Below are 13,701 nucleotides of genomic sequence, written 5' to 3'. Positions count from 1 at the left end.
CCTGGTCGAGGCGGTAAAGGCGTGCTCATTTCGCCCGGAAGGACGTGGGTTCGAATCCCCGTCAGGAACTCGTAAAAATTAAGAAACGAGAAATCTTCTTCCGGAGGTGCATATGGCCCTGAGGTTCACTCAGCCTACACTAAAATGAGTACCAGGTTAATTCCTGGGGGTCGAGGCGACCGGGCGTTGAGGTAACCACTCTACCCCATCACGTGCCGCGGTTAACAATGGCGGAAGCCTTTACCTTCCAGTCCTCCAAGGGCCTTCATGGCCTGTACGGAGGTGTCTTTGTCTTTGACATAGCTCGTTCAAAAAATGTAATTGTCATATCCATTACAGGCCCGAGTAAGGACTAATTCATTCTTTAATACTCGTATTATTTACTGTGTTTTCGTATTTACTTGATTTTTAATGGTATGTTTGATAGATTTCAAAAAGTTAAAGCCCAAATTTGGGGAAAGTGAGCACCCAAAAATGTCAGTGTTAGATACTTGTAGTGTAGTTAGCAGTGTTGCCAGCCTGATAGAAATTTCCCGCGGACGAGGGAAAAGTGGACGTGATTGAGGACTCGTGGTGAAAAATGGAAAGGATTAAGAATATCTGAACTACGTGGGAAATTTTACATTATCGGTCTGTAGTTAAATAAAATGTTATACGGTTTCTTTACATGTTTAAACAAATGAACTGTCGTCATAAAGTGAGAGAGCCGGGCTGAGTGGCTCTGACGGCTGAGGCGCTGGCCTTTTGATCCCAACTTGGCAGGTTCGATCCTGGTTCAGGCCGGTGGTATTTGAAGGTGCGCAATTACGTCAGCATCGTCTCGATGGATTTACTGGTACGTAAAAGAACACCTGCGGGAGAAAATTCCGAAAACCGACAAAAGTAGTTGTTGAGACGTAAAAGCAATGATATTATTATTATTATTATTATTATTATTATTATTATTATTATTAAAATGAGAGCGATACTTTCGTTTCGTATAGCATAGTGTATTTTCAATCTCCCTATTTTTGCTGAAATCCAGAAACTATCCATGACAAAGTGGCCAGTCGCTCAGGAGGTGACACGTTTCAAGTTTTGAATGAATTTGTATTATTTATCACCCCCTGCGGGTGGAGGACGCACATGTAGAATACACTCGCGGTACCCCCTGTCTGTCGTAAGAGGCGACTAAAAGGGGCCCAAGGGGCTCTCAACTTGGGAGTGTAGATTGGCGACCACGGGGTCCTTAGCTCAGTCTTGGCATTGCTTCCATTTACTTGTGCCAGGCTCCTCACTTTCGTCTATCCTGTCCGACCTCCCTTGGTCAACTCTTGTTTTTTCCGACCGCGACGGTATTAGAGCATTCGAGGCCTAGGGAGTCTTTCATTTTCACGCCCTTCGTGGCCTTCCCCTTCGTCCGTTACTTCATTTTTCGAAGTGACGGATCCCTTCTTTTTTTTCTATCTCTCTACCCCGTGTGGGTGAGGGACGCAGAAGGAAAATACATCCACGGTATCCCCTGCCTGTCGTGAGAGGCGACTAAAAGGGGCGACCAAGGGATGATTGTCTTACAAACATGAAACTACTTTTGATTGGTACCATCACGCGGGGAACACCATGGGTTGCCTTTTCTTGCGAGTAGTACCACTATATTAGGTACGAAATAGGTTTGTGCACAGTAGCAGCAGAAGGTGTGGAGTGTGGGTTTCCAGTACCCGTAAGTCGTACCCATGTGAGCAACACCACGGGTCTGGGCGTTGCCTGTGATTAGTACCACTATATGAGCGACACCGTGGATCTGCGTCGCCTGTGATTAGTACCACTATGTGAGGAACACCACGGGAATACCGGCGGCCGTGATTAGTACACCTAGGCGAGGAACCCCATCGGTTTGCGTTGGCTATGAGTGATGCCATTTTGTGAGAAACACCATATGTCAGCATTACCTGTACGACGTACAGTAGTTATGAGTAGTACCATAATGTGTGGAACACCGTGAGTCTTGGCTCCTTTTGATTAGTAGCCCAACATGACACATACCATGGTTCTACTTTACTAGCGATATGTACCATTCTGAGGGGCCTTTGACCTGGATTTTGGACCCCTTTAGACATCAAGCATCCTCGTTTAGGTATTGTGCTTTAGAAGTGGTTCCTTGGTCGGTAATACTATTATTTATGATAGTTTTTTGAGTAGGATCCACTGATTGTTTTAAATTTATGTCCATCCATTCCTTCTTCATGACATTTTTTGTTTTGGTCAGTGGATGATTTTGAACTTTTACTTTGTCATTTCATTTCGTACCATTAGGGGCCGATTACCTCGATGTTAGGCCCCTTTAAACAACAAGCATCATCATCATCATCATCATCATCATCAAGTATTATTTATCAAAATATGTTAAATTAATTTATAAGTAGCATGTTTAATAGCACAACTGTTGTTGCATGTGAGCAGTAGTACATATTTAATTACGAAAATTATATTTCAAGTTTTAACAATGCATTCTGCCAGTAACATGGTATTAAGGTATCTGTCACCGGACTTCTGGAGTGCTTGGCTGGTAACTTAATTGGTAATGTCCGTTGTATCAGTGCAGATATTATGAGCGAAGTTTTATGAATAGTTTACAGCAAAGTACTATCATGAATGAATGGAAAGGCCATTCGAAAAAGAAGAAAAGGATTCGGAGTGTATTACCGCCTGAGTATGTTGGAGAACAATTAGTATTATATATATTATCTGCACAATATTACTGTTTCTGTTCAGTTTTCATTGGTGTTCGTCATATCATTACGTTTTTAATTTAATATATTGCAGCAGTGTGAAGCTTAGTTTGATATTTTGGGGTTATAAATATCGGATTTGTGGAAAAATCAGGAAGACGAGGGAAGTTATAGCAAAATGTTGGAAACAAAACTCCAAACATCTGGCAACACTGGTAGTTAGGCTCTTGACATTATGAATACGATGATCTGCAGATTTTAATTTTATATTTGTATGTATGATACGATTCTATTTTTAATACCAGGTGAGGTCGAGGCGGTTCTGGAACGATGGCGAGGAATGCTAGAGGCAAATGGGTTCAGAATAAGTCAAAAGAAGACAGAGTACATTTTGTTCAACTTCGCGCAGCTGGGCAAAGAGAGCCTACACAACACTGCCTTCCCTGCTGGAAAACCATTGTTGATGACCGACAAGTTCAAGTATCTCGAATGTCATCAAAACTGACGGTACACTAATATCGACACAGACGTCAAGCACCGCATCAGTGTTGGCTGATTGATATGACGGTCTTCAATGGTGTTCATTGTGATAAGTGGATGCCAGGTAAACTGAAGGGTAGAATGTGCAAAACCGCTATCCTGCCTGCTCTCATGTACGGCTTCGAATATTGGGCAAGACAGAAAAAGCATGACCAGCGAATGCATGTCACAGAGATGCGGATGCTGCGATGGTCGGCGGTAGTGGTGATTATTGCTTTAGGAGGAAAACAACTGGCTAACCGTCCTCTATTGACATTAATCAGAGGTAAAATGGAACAGCTCCGATACTTTAAGCAGGAAGATACCGGAAAAAGAATGGAAAAAGCGACGAAGGGCGTGCGATAGTCAGCGGGCGTTAGTTTGCATGACAAAGTGCGCAATGAGTCACTGCGAGGTACTTTTTAAAGTCGCGCCCATCAGCAAAAAGACGAAATAAATACAGCTGTGCTGGTACGGCCACGTAAGAAGACGCGACAAACACCTTCCAGTACAGAAAGCTCTTGCCATCGAAGAGCCGAAAAGAGGCAGAAGCCTTCCTAAGGCAGCGTGAAAACAAAATTCTCAGTTTGCTCAGTGCAAGAACGTCGGACATACTCTCTTTTAGTCAGACGGGCAGACCCTGAATGTACTGGGGAGTGCCCATTTTACGGGGACATATACTTCCAGGAAGGGAGGGAGGGAGGGAGGGAGGAAGGAAGGAAGGAAGGAAGGAAGGAAGGAAGGAAGGAAGGAAGGAAGGAAGAAGATACTATTTTATCTACTTAGATTATTGTTGCTATTCTTATTTTCTTCTACTTCCTCATTGTGAATAAGCCCATTTAGCGTCACACAAAGTAATTCGAGGTATTTAGTTTTCTTCCTTTGTACCTATATTTCCCTCATGATTTTGCTCCTTTTCTATTCTTATTGTCCCAAGTTGCTCTGGTTGTTTGTTTAATTCTCTGAGTCTGTATAGTTCAACCCTGACTTTTAGAAGTTTCCTGACCATTTTGCATTTTTTCTCTCAATTCTTTCTCTTAATCACCCGGACCATTGTGAAGTTTTGATTTTGGATCTCAGCTCCCGCTGTTTCGGAAGTATTCTTGTGTAATTCCTACCAATTTAGGATTTTTTTTGTTTCAACTATCTTTTTCATAGTGTCTGTTTTGACTTTACTCGTTTTTTATTTCATAGAATTCGACAATTTGTTTTGCGAGTCGTCAGGGTTCACCCTTTTGAACAGTCCGCAAAGTGTTAATTTGCGTTTTCTAATGCCACTGTGAATGTCTGTATATTGTTTGATTCCCTGAGTCTGTCTGGTTTGACCCTCAGTTTTAGATAAAAAAATTCTGTCCATTTTGCATTTTTTCTCTCAGTGTTTTTGATTTGTGAATTTCTATTCGAAATTAGCGTTTCCACATTCTGGTTTAATGGCCACATTGTAAGGTTTGAGTTTTTTGTGTTTCAAAATGCATTTTGCATTTTTCCCCTCAATTCTTTCTCTTAATCAACTGGACCTTTGTGCATTTTTGATTTTGGATCTCAGCTCCTGCTGTTTGGGAAGTATTCTTGTGTAATTCCTACCAATTTAGGATTATTTTCTGTTTCAACGATGTTTTTCATAGTGTCTGTTTTGACTTTACTCGTAGACGTTTCCAGTTAGTGTCTCCATTTCACTGGATTTCGTTTCCAATCTATTTTCCTGAATTGTTTTACTGAGGATTTTGAATTGTGAGCTTTTTTATTCTGTCATATTGTTATTATGTGTATTCTTTAAGTTATATTATTACTAATAGTATAATGACTACTTTTATGGTCTTCGGTGACGCCAAGATGCCTGAATTTAGTCCCACAGGGTTTCTTTTATGCACAAGTAAATCCGCCGACACGAAGCTGACGTATTTGAGAACCTTCAAATACCACGGGACTGAGCCAAATTGGGGTCAGGAGGTCAGCACCTCAAACGACTGAGTGACTCAGCCCGGCAATTTTTACTAGTAATACTGCATGATGTTAGGACCATTTAAGTGAATGAAAGAAAGAAAGAAAGAAAGAAAGAAAGAAAGGAAAAAACACCCTCTGTCAAAATAAATAAATAATCATATATCCTTGGTCGGGTATGAACTCACGTTTATGGGCACAAGATGCTTCCTCGTCACGCACCATCTCTTATCTCGTTACCTACACGTTGATCTAAAAGCCACTTCTGTAATAATAACTCACTGCCAGGGTTTCCAGTGTTCAAAGATGCTATTTTAATCAAGCCAGAACATATTACAACTAGTTAGTATGTGTTAACAATAATAACTGTTCTGCGGCAAGATAATTGAGTGCATCCCTATCCAAGTACGTCTGTCGCAGCATGCTATCTATTTTTCAAAACGTAATTCTGAACCATCATCCCGTGATATTTACACAGTAGTTTATGAAGTTGTCACATAAAGCCTGTAGAGTAACAGTTTAAAATTACTTGTCTGAGAGAGAATATACTGCCTACCTAACGCGGCTGTAAACTGTTCGAAATGTCCCGTCCGGTTTGTGGTTCGTTGATCTAATGAACATACGGTCTGATGCTTGGTGTGTAAAGGCAAAGCCAGTGATCGTAACTCGACGAAAGAAAGCGACATTGCGGTTTGTCCTTCGGAATGTATGGATTTGTAGGGTCTCCGTGGCTCCAGCGACAGCGCGCCGGTCTCTCACCGCTGGGTTCCGTGGTTCAAATCCCGATCGCTCCATGTGAGATTTGTGCTAGACAAAGCGAAGGCGGGACAGGTTTTTCTCCGGCCCTGCCATCGTTCATTCCAGCAACACTCCTTAATATCATTTCATTTCACCTGTCGGTCATTAATAATTGCCCTAGAGGACTACAACAGGCTTCGGCAGCCAGCACGGCTAGATGGGGGCTTCATTCATTCCATTCGCGACCCGGTCGAATGACTGAAAACAGGCTGTGGATATTCAATGTGTGAATTCGAAAGGTAAACATGTGCATTGAGGTTCTGATGCTTCATCGCAGTGGTGGACAGGTTACTTAGAGGTTTAAATTTTAGTAAGTTTATCCGTAAACGTGCGACGCGTACAATTCTCTTTTAATCAACACATAAAAATTGCATACATATCCCCTTTAATATTTATTAGATGTCTTTTACAGTGCATAAGTTGTATGAATAAGAAATATCAATTTATTTTCGAGCAGAGAAAGTAGAATTTTAAACGTAGATCTTAGTGTGTCTAAGTCAAATTATACAGACAAATATTCTATCTCCTCTTGCTTAGCTTCTGTTCATGTTATCTAGGTTCGACTCTACTGCTGATTAATCTCTCTTTTACTGCAGAATGTCCTTGCTGACGTCAATTCTATGTGGAGGAATGTATTTATTATTAGCAAATGTGCCCGTGCTTCGTTACGGTATTCTACATTGTATACGGATTTCTACGCAAATTACTGTACACGTTGTAATTTAGATTTTAATAAATTGCATGTATCTTAACGTTATCGAAGAAACGCCATGGGGAGGTCCCCATACGTTCTTTCCCGTATAAGGAACGAGTTGTGGAGTTGTGATGATAACGAAAAGCTCACTTGCCGACTGCCATTCACAATCTAGTTGGAATGTTTCATTACAATGACAGGCCCCCTTACCTACTGCAGGTCACAATCGATCTGGGCAGTTTTTGTTACGATGGCAGGCCCCCTTTCAGACACATTGCAGTTGAGGAGGTTTCATTATAATGGAATGCACCTTCCCTACCGTCATTCAAAATTAAGTTATGCTGTTATCATTATAATGACAGGCCCCTTTTCCTAAAGCCAGTCAGCTTACTGCCAGCCACAATCGAATTGGTGAGTTTCGATTATAATAACAGTCCACTCTGCCTAACGCCAGTCACATATTAAATGGGTAAATTTATTTATAATGGAGGGCAACCTTGACAACTGCCAGACACAATGGCTAGGAGGGATTTGAACAAAATTGTATGCTCCATTGCCTTCTGAGAGTCAAACCGACAAGAGAATTATTCATTAAAATGGTAGGCACTCCTTACTAATGCCAATTACACAGGAGTTGGAGAAGGACCCCATTCCTACTGCCAGTCTAAGTAGATATGGAGAGAATTGATTACAACAGGAGACGCCCTCCTGGTGACAGTCACTATCAATTGTAGATCGCTACAAATCGACTTCAGTGAATACAGATCCATATAGGAAGGTATATGCACGTTAATAATATAGCAGACATTCATTTACAGATAAACCGCTGCTTAACGGTGCGTCATATCAACAAACGGTTTGCGCCACCAGGCGCACCTTTTATCGTTCTATGTGTTTGCTCCTAAAAACATTTCTCCTATCTGCCATATTTATGGGTTATGTTGAGAATAGGGTGCAAATTTGCTACAATTGTAACACTTTACATTACTTTTGGCATACTTATGTATAAGCTAGAATCATGAAATTTGGTTCGTATACTGCCACCGGTCGTGTCAATGTGCGCACCAAATTTGATGACTATCTTTCCTTATAAATGTGTCAAACAATGAAATATACGTAGAAAAATCACAAAATGTACGTAAAATCGAGAAATACTGCCAAATATAGCGTATAAGGGAGAGAGATATATGACAAAAGTCATAGGACCAAAGTTGTAGATCACTCCACTCCAAATTGAACGAAGATTGTGCCATTTTGTGATACGACTTATCGTTAAGCCACCAAATACTTCGAAAAGAATGTCTGCACAGTTATTAAAATTGCCTCCATTTTTCGATATTTTTCGAGGGTAAAAAGTGAAAAATTTGAACATATTGGAATTTTTCTGTCGGTTACAGGGTAAAAGCTATAATTTCACCTAATTTCATTTTTCTAGCTCGTCTTGCAGATTGTGCCGCCATCTTGAGTTTGGGGAGAAGGGGGGGTTAATTTTAGGAATTTTCTGACAGTTTTGCCCACGAAACTTATAGGTTGTCCCTTTGGATGAATTGTACGAATGCGTTCTTATGCTGAGCCCAAAATTTGAAGCCCCTCCCCGTGTGCACCCCTCAGAATATTTTGAGAATTTTCGACTTTTCTAGGGATCCTGAGGTCATCAGCTTCTCTGGTTCCACGTTTCAAATTTCTAAGATTTCTGGAAGCGCCTCATTAATTCACGTCTTTTTTCATATTTTTTTTACCTTTGTATGTAGATCGCTCCAGACTAACTTGCACATATATATATATATATAGAGAGAGAGACTAGCAAATGTACCCGTGTTTCGCTACAGTATTATACCTTGTATACGGAGTTCTACGCAAGTTACTGCACACGCAGTGAGTAAGGTTACATTAAATTTTACGTCCCTTAGCGCTATCCGAGGAACACAACTGGGAAGACCCCATACGTTCATTCCGATGTATGGTGCACGTTGGGGGAATTTAGATGATAATGACAAGCCACATTTTCTGCTACCATTCACAATCAAATTCAGGAGTTTGTACTATAACAACAGGCTCACTTGCCAGCTGCCGTTCGCAATAGAGATAGATAGTTTTCATTATAATGACAGGGCACCTTTCCTAATGTCAGTGGCAATCGACTTGGAAAGATTTTATTGTAACGGAGAAATGCTGCGCCATCTAAAGTATAAAGAATCGAGATACGACAATAAGGTATAGGGCCAAAATTGAAGATTTCTCCAAATTGAGCAACGATTGCGTAATCTGCTTTGTGAAATGACTTACCGTTTAGAAAGCAATTACCACGAAACGAAGATAAATATGTAGATAAAATATTCCTGTGGGACCGCCTTTTTGGTGTAGTGATTAGTGTGATTATTTGCCATACTCGGAGTCTCGGGTTCAATTCCCGGCTCTGTCACGAAATTTGAAAAGTAGTATGGACGCTGGAACGGGGTCCACTCAGACTCGGGAGGTCAATTGAGTAGTGGGGGCTTCGATTCCCGTCTCAGCCATCCTCGAACAAGTTTTCCGTGGTTTCCCACTTCTCCTCCAAGCAAATGCGGGGTGTTACCTAACATAGGGCACGACCGCTTCCTTCTCTCTTCTTTGTCTATCCCTTCCGATCTCCCGATCCTTCCACAAAGCCCCTGGTCAACATAGCAGGAGAGGCCGCCTGGGCTGCTGTTTCTGCTCCCCAGTTATATCTCCCTGACACAAAAGTCTCACGCTCCAGGACACTGCCCTCGAGGCGGAAGAAGTAGGATCTCTCGCTGAGTCAGACAGAAAAACCAACCCTGGAGGAAAGAAAGATTTGTATAAAGACGATCACAAATGCCAAGGTTCCGAGCTAGAGAAAGTAACCAAAGGTGGTTAAAGTCCCCTCCGGTAACCAAACCCGGGGCCCTATGAGCCGAAGACTACTACGCTGATAATTTAGCCAAGGAGCCACGTAAATTATATAATCGTCTAATAAAAATATTATTTAAATCATCGTAAAGGAAATAAAACAATATATTTGACTTCATACCATGACGTACGTAATTGCCTTCTTCCCGCACTCAGAAGACTGCGGAAGATGACGCTTTACCGTAGTGTAATCTGTAATTACCTTCCGCACGACTTCATAGAATTCGTCTCTGTTTGGCTGAACTCCGCTTCACAGTAATGTAAACACGGATAGCCAGAGATATCATGAATCAAGAAACACCAGACTTAACCTTGTTGAATAATTCCTCCATCCGACTGCAGCACTGTGGATCCGTACCCACCCACATAAAAATGGTGTGTCTACATTCCTAGCTCAAGTAATCTCTCGCCAACACAACACTGACTTCTTCTTCTTCTTCTTCTTATTCTTCTGCTACTTTTCCCACACTGGTGGGGTCGCGGTTGCGAACATTGTTGGACAAATGGATCTTGCTTGGCTTTACGGCCGGATACCCTTCCTGTCGCCAACCCTATGCGGAGGGATGTACTCACTATTACGTGTTTCTATGGTGGTGGGTAGTGTGGTGTGTTGTTTGAATATGAAGAGGAATGTGTTGGGACAAACACAAACACCCATTCCCGAAAGCGCAAGAATTAACCATACGCAGTTAAAACATCGGTCCGGCTGGAAATCGAAGCCGGGAATCTCTGAACCAAAGTTTAGTATGCTGACCATTCATCCAGAGAGCCGTAGAACAAAATACTTACTAATGTATAGTTTAATCCATTTCCAACAGATAAATATCACATATATAACAGAATATAATTTCCTTATTACTTTCATTAATCCAAGACCAGAGGACCATGTTTACGACTCTGGTAGCTTAGTGGATTGCTCGCTGCTTCAAGTAAGATTAAGTTTTATCACAACATACCCCATATACGCACCTCATATATATTTCATAGCAAGATACGAACAAAACAAGAAAACGTCTATGCACGGATCAAAAGTGGATGTTTTGTGTCGTGTTGAAACAAAATGTCTTTTTTTTGCTATTTGTTTTACGTCACACCGACACAGATAGGTCTTATGGCGACGATGGGATAGGAAAGGGCTAGGAAGTGGAAGGAAGCGGCCGTGGCCTTAATTATGGTACAGCCCCGGCATTTGCCTGGTGTGAAAATGGGAAACCACGGAAAACCATCTTCAGGGCTGCCGACGGTGGGGCTCGAACCCACTATCTCCCGATTACTGGATACTGGCCGCACTTAAGCGACTGCAGCTATCGAGCTCGGTACAAAATTATTTATAATTAAAGTAATTTAATTTAAATTAAGTAAATTCACCATAGTATGAAATGAAATATTATACACAACAGCAACTACAGTGATAAGTTTACGTGTCTGTTACGTAAATAACTATTTTTATTGATTGAAAGCATAGAATTTTCGCAAACGTAAAGAATATTTTCAGAGTAAAAAAAGTATATATTTCTCAGTCATGGTATTGACCTCAATTTTCATCACTTGCTCAAACAACAGTGGTGTATCTTTCAAGGATAGTCTTTTTCCCTCCCTCTTATTTCACTTTGACTGAGCTCGATAGCTGCAGTCACTTAAGTGCGGCCAGTATCCAATATTCGGGAGATAGTGGGTTCGAATCCCACTGTCGGCAGCCCTGAAGATGGTTTTCCGTGGTTTCCCTTTTTCACACCAGGCAAATGCTGAGGCTGTACCTTAATTAAGGCCACGACCGCTTCCTTCCCACTCGCAGCCCATCCTTGTCCCATCCTCGCCATAAGACCTATCTGTGGCGGTGCGACGTAAAGCAACTAGCTGCTGCTGCTATTTCACGTTCAATGGTCTCGTACAGCTTGTCACCATCTGCTTGCCAGGCTTCTGTACGTTTCCAGACAGTTTCCTGTTTGCATGGTATTTTTTAGCGATTTGATTGTCTTCCATATACCAACAACTCGACCCCTGTTGACGGTAGGGCGATGCTAGTTACCGGTATGGTATAACTCAGTGGCGGCTAGTGCTATCAAAAAAATGGGTGTTGCACCAACATTTTCAATGTCACATTTTTGTATGAGAAGCTTACAGAAATAACCAGAAACTCTGTTACTAAAGTAATGAACTAACTTCCTGTTAAATCTGAAATATATTTGGCAATTAAAGCACAGGAAATAAGAGGCTAATTATACAGTACAAGTACAGTTATTCTTACCTAAATTGAATGAATAGTTTGCCCTCCTGTTTTTCATTGATGCAAAATGTTGGTACTATTGTAGGTGGACTGGAATGGGCTTGCGGGTCTCGTGTAAGACCCAAGGGCGGATACTGGCCGAAGTGCTTCCTGATGCTATGTACAGGATTAGGCTTACTGCTTGGGTGTTGCCGTAGTAAAGCAAACCCCCTGAGTTTGATTCGAAGTTGGTAGCGTTTATTGGTCCATTACGAAGCATTAGTACATCGAACGATCAAAGATCGTTGATGTTAACATATTTTAGATTATATGCTAGGTTTATTAAACTAAAAAAATATAAGAATAGACGACACATTACATTCAAAATTATTGGGAGTCGTGCAACACTCCAACAGTATCACACACCGCCCGTGGTATAACTTGTCCACTAGTGAACGAGGAAGATAATCGTGCTGTTCGTACTAAACTCGCCTCTTGCAACAGGCGGGTAACTGTACGTTTGTTTATATCGACATAGTATTGCTGCCCATGCCTGTACGTGGTTAATTGTAACCTCTGTGGCTCCGCCGCAGTTAAAGTAAAAATTCCCCTATGCTCGATTTACACACCATGTAGTAGTGCAATTAAACTGGCTATTCTTCATGGAAGGTGTGTTTCGGTCATGTATACCAGCCAATAACATTGGACAGAGTATATAGCTCGTAAGTTACAGGAGCTACAGTATATCGCTGCCATTTCCTGGATTAATTGCTATTCATTTCCGGTCCGGGTTAGGTTCAGGGTTCACATGACGTAATATAGAACCAAATTTATGATGACGGTTATTATAATGAGAATGATGGGAGAAGTAAACACCAGTTAAAAAGTCCAAAATATTGATTTTTAAGCAAATGAAAATAAGCTTTCTCACATTTATGCAGTAAATTTACTTGTGTAAGTATATTTTATATCTCCCAACTTCGTAGTTACTATAGAATTATTTCATATCGACATATCTAATAACACCCGTCGTTTGCAAAATTATCATCATTTATAATATAACTAGCAAATGTGCCCGTGCTTCGATACGGTTTTCTACATCGTATACGGATTTCTTCGTAAATTACTTTACACGCGGTGATTGAGATTTTATTAAATTGCATCCACTTAGCGTTATCGAAGAAACGCCGTGGGTAGGTTCCCATACGTTCTTTCCCCTGTATGGTGCGAGTTGTAGGGCTGTGATGATAACGGCAGGCCTGCCATTATATTGAAACTTCCCACCTGGATTGTGAATTTCAGTCGGCAGGTGAGGCTGCCTTGCCTACTGCCGGTCAAAATCGATTTGGGAAGTTCTCCTTAAAACGGCAGGCGACCTTTCCTTCTTCCAGACACGTTCCAGTTGAGGAGCTATCATTATAACGGCAGGCACGTTCACGACTGCCAGTCAAAATTGAGTTATGCTGTTATCATTATAATGACAGGACCTTTTTCCTACTGCCAATCAACTCACTGCCAGTAAAACTCCAGTTGGTGAGTTTCGATTATAATAGCAGGCTACTTTTTCTAATGCAGTCACATTTTAAATGGATAAACTTGTTTATAATGGCGGGCACCCTTGCCTACTGCCAGACAGAATCGGGTAGGGGAGATTTGGACAAAATTGCATGCTCCATTGCCTTCTGCTAGTCAAACTGAGAAGGGAATTCTTCATTAAAATGGTAGCCCTTCCTTACTAATGCCAGTTACACAGGAGTTGGAGAAGGACCACATTCGTACTGCCAGTCAAGGTAGATATGGGAAGAATTGATTACAACAGGAGACAGTCACTATCAATTTATAAAGTATTAATAATAATAACAGCCACAACTTTCTAGATCGAAAGAAATCGACATCAATGAATGTAGATCATTATACGAAGGTAT

Source organism: Anabrus simplex, chromosome 1 (genome assembly GCF_040414725.1).
Source record: "Anabrus simplex isolate iqAnaSimp1 chromosome 1, ASM4041472v1, whole genome shotgun sequence".
In the NCBI taxonomy this organism is placed as follows: Eukaryota; Metazoa; Arthropoda; class Insecta; order Orthoptera; family Tettigoniidae; genus Anabrus; species Anabrus simplex.
The sequence above is the reverse complement of the archived record's forward strand: the minus strand, read 5'-3'. Positions refer to the sequence as shown.